The 7154-nt window shown below is 41.6% G+C and overlaps 1 pseudogene; it reads left to right on the forward strand.

Moving 5' to 3' along the window:
• The first annotated feature begins 5702 nt into the window (after positions 1-5702).
• LOC103074309 (small nuclear ribonucleoprotein-associated protein B' pseudogene) lies at positions 5703-6730 on the forward strand (annotated as a pseudogene).
• Positions 6731-7154: the final 424 nt, after the last annotated feature.

A 7154-nucleotide genomic window follows, 5' to 3' on the forward strand; every position in this document is an offset into this window, starting at 1 on the left:
CTTCTATAACTTTGTAAAAAATCTTTTAGCCAGATCTAAAAAACTTTGACCAATTCACACTACATAGTGATATAAATTATTTACTCTCTACATACGTAAAGACTCAAATGGCCTACTTGAAGTAGAGCAAATGTTTGAAAAGGTCAACATGGGAGGGGGTGTGCAAGCTTTGTTAGTCAGTTACTACCTAAATCATGCTGATCACACTGATAAATGGCTAAAACACAAGACTGCTGAGAAAACAAATAAAACATAATTCTCATAGTGTCCATATTGAAGTAATAAATACCTAAAGTTGTTCACGTGTACATAGAGGAAAAATAGTCTAAAAATCCTTATTTAACTTGATGTGTTTGGTGCTGATGTGTTAAGTATTTATTCTGAATAGATACCTCAATGGTATGAGTACAGAATAAAGCGATGACTCATTTAGGGTGTGGTTCATGAAATGTGGTTTTCATTCTTCATAGCCGTACTTCATGGAACTTCATCCTACACAATGCCACCATAAACTATCAAAATATACATAATCCAAATAAAACATTAAACTTAAATGTCTTGGAAGTAGCCATTTACAAAATTTGTAAACAGAAATCTAAAAGTACAAGCAAAATTAATTAAAAGGAAAAGGATCCTAACATGAAAGATATACACACATATATTTTATGAAAGCCAGTGAACCAATGTGTTCTTTGAGGCAAGGCAAGTCTTCCTTTGCCACTGTATTAATATACTTCTGATTCTAATAAAATTATGTAAATTAGTATAATAAAATAACATAGTAAAGTCCCAAATAAAAACCAGAACTACACAAATCTATAATAAAATGAAGTCCACTAAAACTGAGGCCTGAAAGAATTACTTGCACAGATCAAGTTAGTATTGACAATAGGGTTCAATATCCTTTTACTGGGGAAAAAAAAAGGGTTGGAAGACAGGTCCATACTTTAAAGATAATACCTGCTTGGTACTTTAGATCATGAAGTTCCAAACCAGTAGAGAAGTAAGATTTTTTTTTTCTAAGTTGTCTATGAACGTATTACATGTATTGTCTTCGAAGGATGGGAGAGGAAGAGTAAAGAAAGTTAGAAAAACATCACTCTTTTACATCCTCCCTCAAAACTTCCTTAAAAAGCTCCAGTAAGTTAAACAAATCTATAAAAATAGAAAATAAAAAATATTCTTAAACTGCTCTGAGGAAAAATTTGTAATAAAGCAATACAATTTATGACATTTCCAAGATAAACTTTGTATTTTTTCCTGTTTAAGCATTTAATATTTCCAACGTAAACAAGCCACAATGCCTAAAACTGATATGACATTTATAACGTTAAAGGTCCATTAAAATTTGCTTCAAAATAATTTTGAAAGGGTGGGAGTTAAAGAGAACACAAGATTGGCCAAGTGTTGCTAAGTGCTGAAGGTGGGCAATGAGTTCATGGGGATTCAAGTTTCTCTTCTCTATGTATATTTTACATTTGAAGTTGTTCATAATAGAAAGTTTTTTAAAACTAGAAAATAAGTTCACAAAAATGAATCATGTATGGAACAGTGCATTTGTTTTTAAAACTTTGGAACAAATAATGATAACTATATTGGAAGTATCTCAAGAGCAACTTAAAAGAATGTACGCAACATATGTAACATTTAGACTCATATATAACAGTTTTCATCTTTCTTGTTAAATTTTCACTTGATGGAATATTTGGGTTTTATACACTGGAAATTGAAGAATTACAAGGCACTGAAGAAGAAAAATGAACAAATTTTTATATTGAAGCATTAAAATAAAAGAAAACAGACCAGAAAAAGAAGACATCATGAGTCTCTAAAGTACTTGCCTTACCCCTCTGAAAGCTAGTCACACTTACAGCAGCAAAGATAAAAGGTTTAATCATATATATCATATTCTAAATGCATATAAAAACTCACAGGCTACCTTCCTGATCCAGTTTTGATATGTAAAATCCTTATGACTCTTTGTAGGAAGGGTTCCTTTAAAAGGAAAGCATTTTTAATAGTAATTTCCTTCTTCTCCTCAAACATAAAAAATACTTCAACCAGTCCAACCAGGCAAGCAGGCCTTTCTCTTCCACTGCGGACACCTCCTGCAGTAGAGAAGTTCATTAAGTTTTATGATCTTCCCAAGTCAGTCCTGCTTATAAGCCTCACAAAGGCCACAAATCTGGCAAACCATCATGTATGCCATTAGACATTACTAGTAAATGAATGCTATTTAGGGTTTGTGGTGGCAATAAATCAGAGTTTGGTTGGCAGCTATCAATGTGGAGTATTTTAACCTACCATTTAGAAAGGAAAAGGTTATGTTGATTTTTTTTTTAATACACAACATTTTTTAACAATATGACTCAGATTATATACTGCTGAACTTTCATTTTAAAATTTTTTAAATACATTTTTTTCTCAAAAAGAGCCATTTCCTTCATTCAAACTCTCATAATTAAGGGCTTTGGAAAGAAGACAGATTTATGAGGATGGAATCCTCTCACAAAGTACTTCAACAATTAAGGTGGCCAGAAAGATGTGAGGGAATGCCCCCAAAGAAGTATGTAGATGAGGAGACCTCATAGCATCACGGATATTTAATGAGAGATAGATGGTAAAATATGGCTAAAAAAAAGAGGGAGAGAAAGAAATCTTAACATATCAACAATTACTTCATTGGTTGCTTACTTAGTTTAAAATGGACAAATATCTTGTTTTAAAGCCTGTAACTTTCATGTGCTTTCAAAATGCATAAATACCAAAATTCAACAATGACAGATATTTCTGCCCCAAAATAACTGTATGATAAATTTTATGAAAGAACACATTTTCAAGAAAAAGCAAGCATCTCATAGTATACTTTTCCTACCTCTGAACCAGAAAAAAATATAATTGTGGTAGATTACTCATTTATATGTCAGAAGGGAAAAATACCTTTTCGTATTTGGTAGGAGGGAAAAAAGATGTTTTCCAAACTAAATCCCTCATGTGCATCAGAACTTGCAGTGCTCACTGCCTGATCAGAAACCTCAAAATCTACTGGGCAGATCTACAAATACGTGGATTTTTTTTAATGATTTTGTCTTATTTTAGAAAAAGCATAACTGAAATGACATTATCCATTGAAAGGACAGCTTTACCCCCCATCTCCCCACTAGTCAACCCCCTCTATTGTGCAGGATAGAGTCATCACGTAATGTTCCCAGTTTCTATTACAAATGACTAGGTAAACTTTCTCTAGGTTATAGAGAATTAATCTTTGGATACTATGTTATTAGATTTAATAAAATTATTTTTTAAAAAGCATTATGCAATATACATTATATCCTACAGCGCTTATTATATAAGTTCACTGTTTCCAAAGCATGACTGTGGGAACAGATTGGGGGTGTGGGGGGAGGCCTGGAATTTGCTGTCCCAGTTTCTTTGCTTCGGTAACACTAATGTCTACACAGCTGTCTTATTTCAAATCAAGGATTCTGAGTCCAGCGTCCCTGTCTCCTTCTAAGACTAGTTTTGGAGTGAGGTGGAGCTATGGGTAGCAGGGGAGAAAGGAAAGCAGAGAAAGAGCTTCACCCCCATCAATCATTCAGTACTTAAATCCCGTCCCTCTCGAGCTCAGAGAGGCTGGCAGGAAGATGCCTCTGCCCAAGACAGCCGCCTTTACTCTTTGTCGGCTGTTGGCTTTTACAAAAGAGATAACGTGCAAACTTGGATCCGCTGGCCAAAGCACAAAAAGAGGATCTAATTTACAAGTTATCACTGAAAGCCTCACAAACAATTTTCAAAACACAAAAATTTCTTTTGTCAGCTACCTCTTGCTTCTTAAACAGCAAGCGCCCTGCCAAAGCTCTCTCTGCCAGTAATCCCAGACTCTGAAAAGGCTTGTTTCTTTTCCGTAACTCACCTTTGACATGAGGTTGACTATACTTTCCTTTCAGAATGGTGTAACTTAAGTCTTGTGCAAATAAGCAACTAGACGACTTACGCTTCCTAATTGAATTCTGCCTGCTGCTAAACGTCTAAACAAGAAAAGCAGTTTGCTGGGTTTGGTTCTTAAGCTAGCTAGGCCAAAACTTTAAAAAGGCAAAATAATAAATACAAATCATGAGGAGGGGGTGAGAGGGGAGGGACATCAATCCCCTCTCCTAGTAATATAAAGCCTTATAAAGTTGAATCAATCTTAATATTCACAACATAGTCAATACCCCAGTGCTTAGTTGTCAGCAGAAACTGAAGTGGAGCCCTGAACGCAAGAAAACCCTTGGACATTAAGCAACATAATTTACTGAGAATTACACACTTTTAGGCTTCTAAACTAAGAATCTTCAAGATTTAATGCTTGATGTCTCATTTTATAGTCAGATAAAAATTAGCTATGTTTTAAATCACAATGCTTTCTAAAGGTAGCTAAATTAAATCAACACAGAGTAAAAGTTAGTAATTTTAAATGCCTGTGGTTTTCAAAATGTAAAATACATCTTAAAAACAATCACTCAACATTAAGAAACCATGCATACTATGTGAATGAAAAGCAGGAAAAGCACTCTTTAAGGCTCTCAATATTTGTTGTTAATTATGGTTTTAGCATGTATTTTAATACACAGCAATAACCCCTCACCTTTTATTGATTACTTTTAGGATCAGAATAGAATTGCAGGGTGAAATATCTGTTTAAAAGGAGGGCAACTCTCTTACCAACTAACAATTATATACAGTGTGCTATTATTTGTACACTCAATTTAAACACAATCACATTTAACCTTTTAAATATCTCCACTTAAACACTGCTATAGCCTAGACTTTTTCTCTTCTTTTCTCTTGCCAACTTAAAAAATGGCAACTTTATAATACTGTATACCCAGCACACATACACACACACACACACACACACACACACACACACATACTTGTTCACCATATACAGGGAAGATAACGCCAAATAGGACCTAAAACATCTAGATTAAATCTCTAATTCCACTTGAGTCGCTACTGTCACCTTAAGACTAAAATATCTTCAATTTTAAAAAGTCTAACAAGGAAACTAAGTGGAAATGAATTGTCAGAAATTTGCCTAATATGTATTTGTAGTTTTCATTCCAGCACTTCTGTAAAAGCTGTCTCCTCATATATTCCCTTCCTTGAACACTTCAAAAATTGCTCAACCTGCACCTGTGGACCTTTTACTACTTCATAAAATATATTAAGTATGCTTACAAAGTAATGGCTTTAAACATAAAATTTAATAAAAGTATAATAGATGTAATAAATACATTGTATATGCCTAAACATATCATTACCCTTCTTGCTTCTTAAAAGTAGTATTCCCAACTAAAACACTAATTCAAACATGCTACTGGGGTCTGTTCAATTGCATCTATTCTTCTATCTGTGGAACTGAAGCTTAAGGCTACGTAAAACAAAGTTCGGGATATGCTTCTCCCCGGGTCTCGTCCCTGGCATCCAGTCTCCCGTTGCTCCTTTTAAAAACTGACATACAAACAAGGCGAAAGGGCGGCAGGCGCTCCCGGCCCTCTCCCCGCCTGCCGCCAGGGGTGGCCGCCTGGGGACTGCGACCCAGACCCGTCCGCATCTACACTTCATTTTACACAAGGAGCGGAATTAAGAAATCGACTCCAGATTTTATTGCAGTTTTTTCTCACGATCAGGAGGTGGGAAGGAAAGAATGATCAAAGATGGCGGTGCCCAAAAGCAGCAGCTCTCAACTGGAGAGTCGAAGGAGTAGCTCGGACCCCACCTCGGGGGTCTCCGGGCCCATTGCGGGGCGCAGCGTCTTACCTGTTTTCTCTTTGATCTCACACAGGACGCTGAAGAGCGCGGGTTTCATTCTGTGACAGTTCAGGGCATGTTTCCTTAAAAAACAAATAGCAAAACACAAAGGTATTAGCATCACCTATGTAATAATATGGCGCCTTCCTTTAAGTTAGACCCAATATTTAATTCCGGCCCCCTATTTTGGAAGGCTCTTTTGAACCACCGCAAGTCAACCGAAACTCAAGTTGACTAGTTAGCGACAGCCGACAAGCTCCGGCGGCTAAAGCTCCAGCCCGCACGAAGCGCGACCCATCTGCCCGGCAGTCAGCAGTCTCGGCCACCGTGGGACGCGAACCTGCTCGGGGAGCCGGATTCCGGGGGCAGACGGCGGCGACCCGCGGGAGGCGACGGCGTGGAGGGGCTCCTGCGTCCGCCCTCCGCCGGGGGAGCGGGCGCTGCGCGGGCGGCCGGCCGGCTGCGGCCAGCGGGCGGTGACAGCTCGGCAAAGTTTGCGAGGCGGCCCTCCCTTCCCGAGAACTTGGCCGCCCGCGCCCGGACCCGCCGGGGAACCGCCCAGCGCCCAGCGCCCGGGCTGGGGCGGCCGCCCGCACGGCGAGGTCGTCCCGCGGCCAAGCGGAACCGGGCGCTGGGACCCTGGGCCGAGGAGAAAGTTGCACTTCCCTCAAGTGCGGCCCGGGTCCCGCTCGCAGCGGCGTGCACCCGGGTCCGGGCGGGAGGTTTGAATCCGTGCGAGAGGGCCGGGCTGCCAGAGGGCCTGACTAGGGGGGCGGGTGAGAGACACCCACAAAATCCACGCGGCACGAAGTCCGTCCCGCGCCCCGAGAGCAACTTTGCCGACTCCCGCCCGCGTCGAGGGGCGCCAGGGCAAGTCCCCCCGAGGCCCGGGCCGGCGGCCTGTTTTCGGAGAAAGTTCCCCGCCCCGGGCTGAGGCCCCGGCCCGGGCGCCACCCCGACCTCGACTGTGCCGCGGGCCCGGCTCCCGCACACACACAAAAGATGCTTAATGAGACGACACCAACTTTGCTTGCGCCTCGTCCAAGCTCTGGTCGGTGATGGTCATGATCTGGTGGAGGATGTCGCCGATGTCCTGCTTCCTGCCGTCGCCGTCCGCCCCTTCGTGGCCGTGCGGGGGAGGCGGCAGGGCCATGCCCCCCTGCACCGAGTGGCCCGCCAGGTTCACCCCGGCCAGAGTCTGCAGCATCCTGGATTGATCGTCCATCCCGCCGCGCGCGGGCGGGAGCGGGCGGCGGCGGCTGAGGCGAAGGCTGAGGCGGCGGCGGCGGCGGCGACGACGACGAGGGAGGAGAAGAAAGAGGGGGAGGGGGAGGGGAGGCGGCCGCGCGCTCCCCGCC

Source organism: Lipotes vexillifer, unplaced genomic scaffold, assembly GCF_000442215.2.
Source record: "Lipotes vexillifer unplaced genomic scaffold, Lipotes_vexillifer_v1.1 scaffold1600, whole genome shotgun sequence".
Lineage (NCBI taxonomy): Eukaryota > Metazoa > Chordata > Mammalia > Artiodactyla > Lipotidae > Lipotes > Lipotes vexillifer.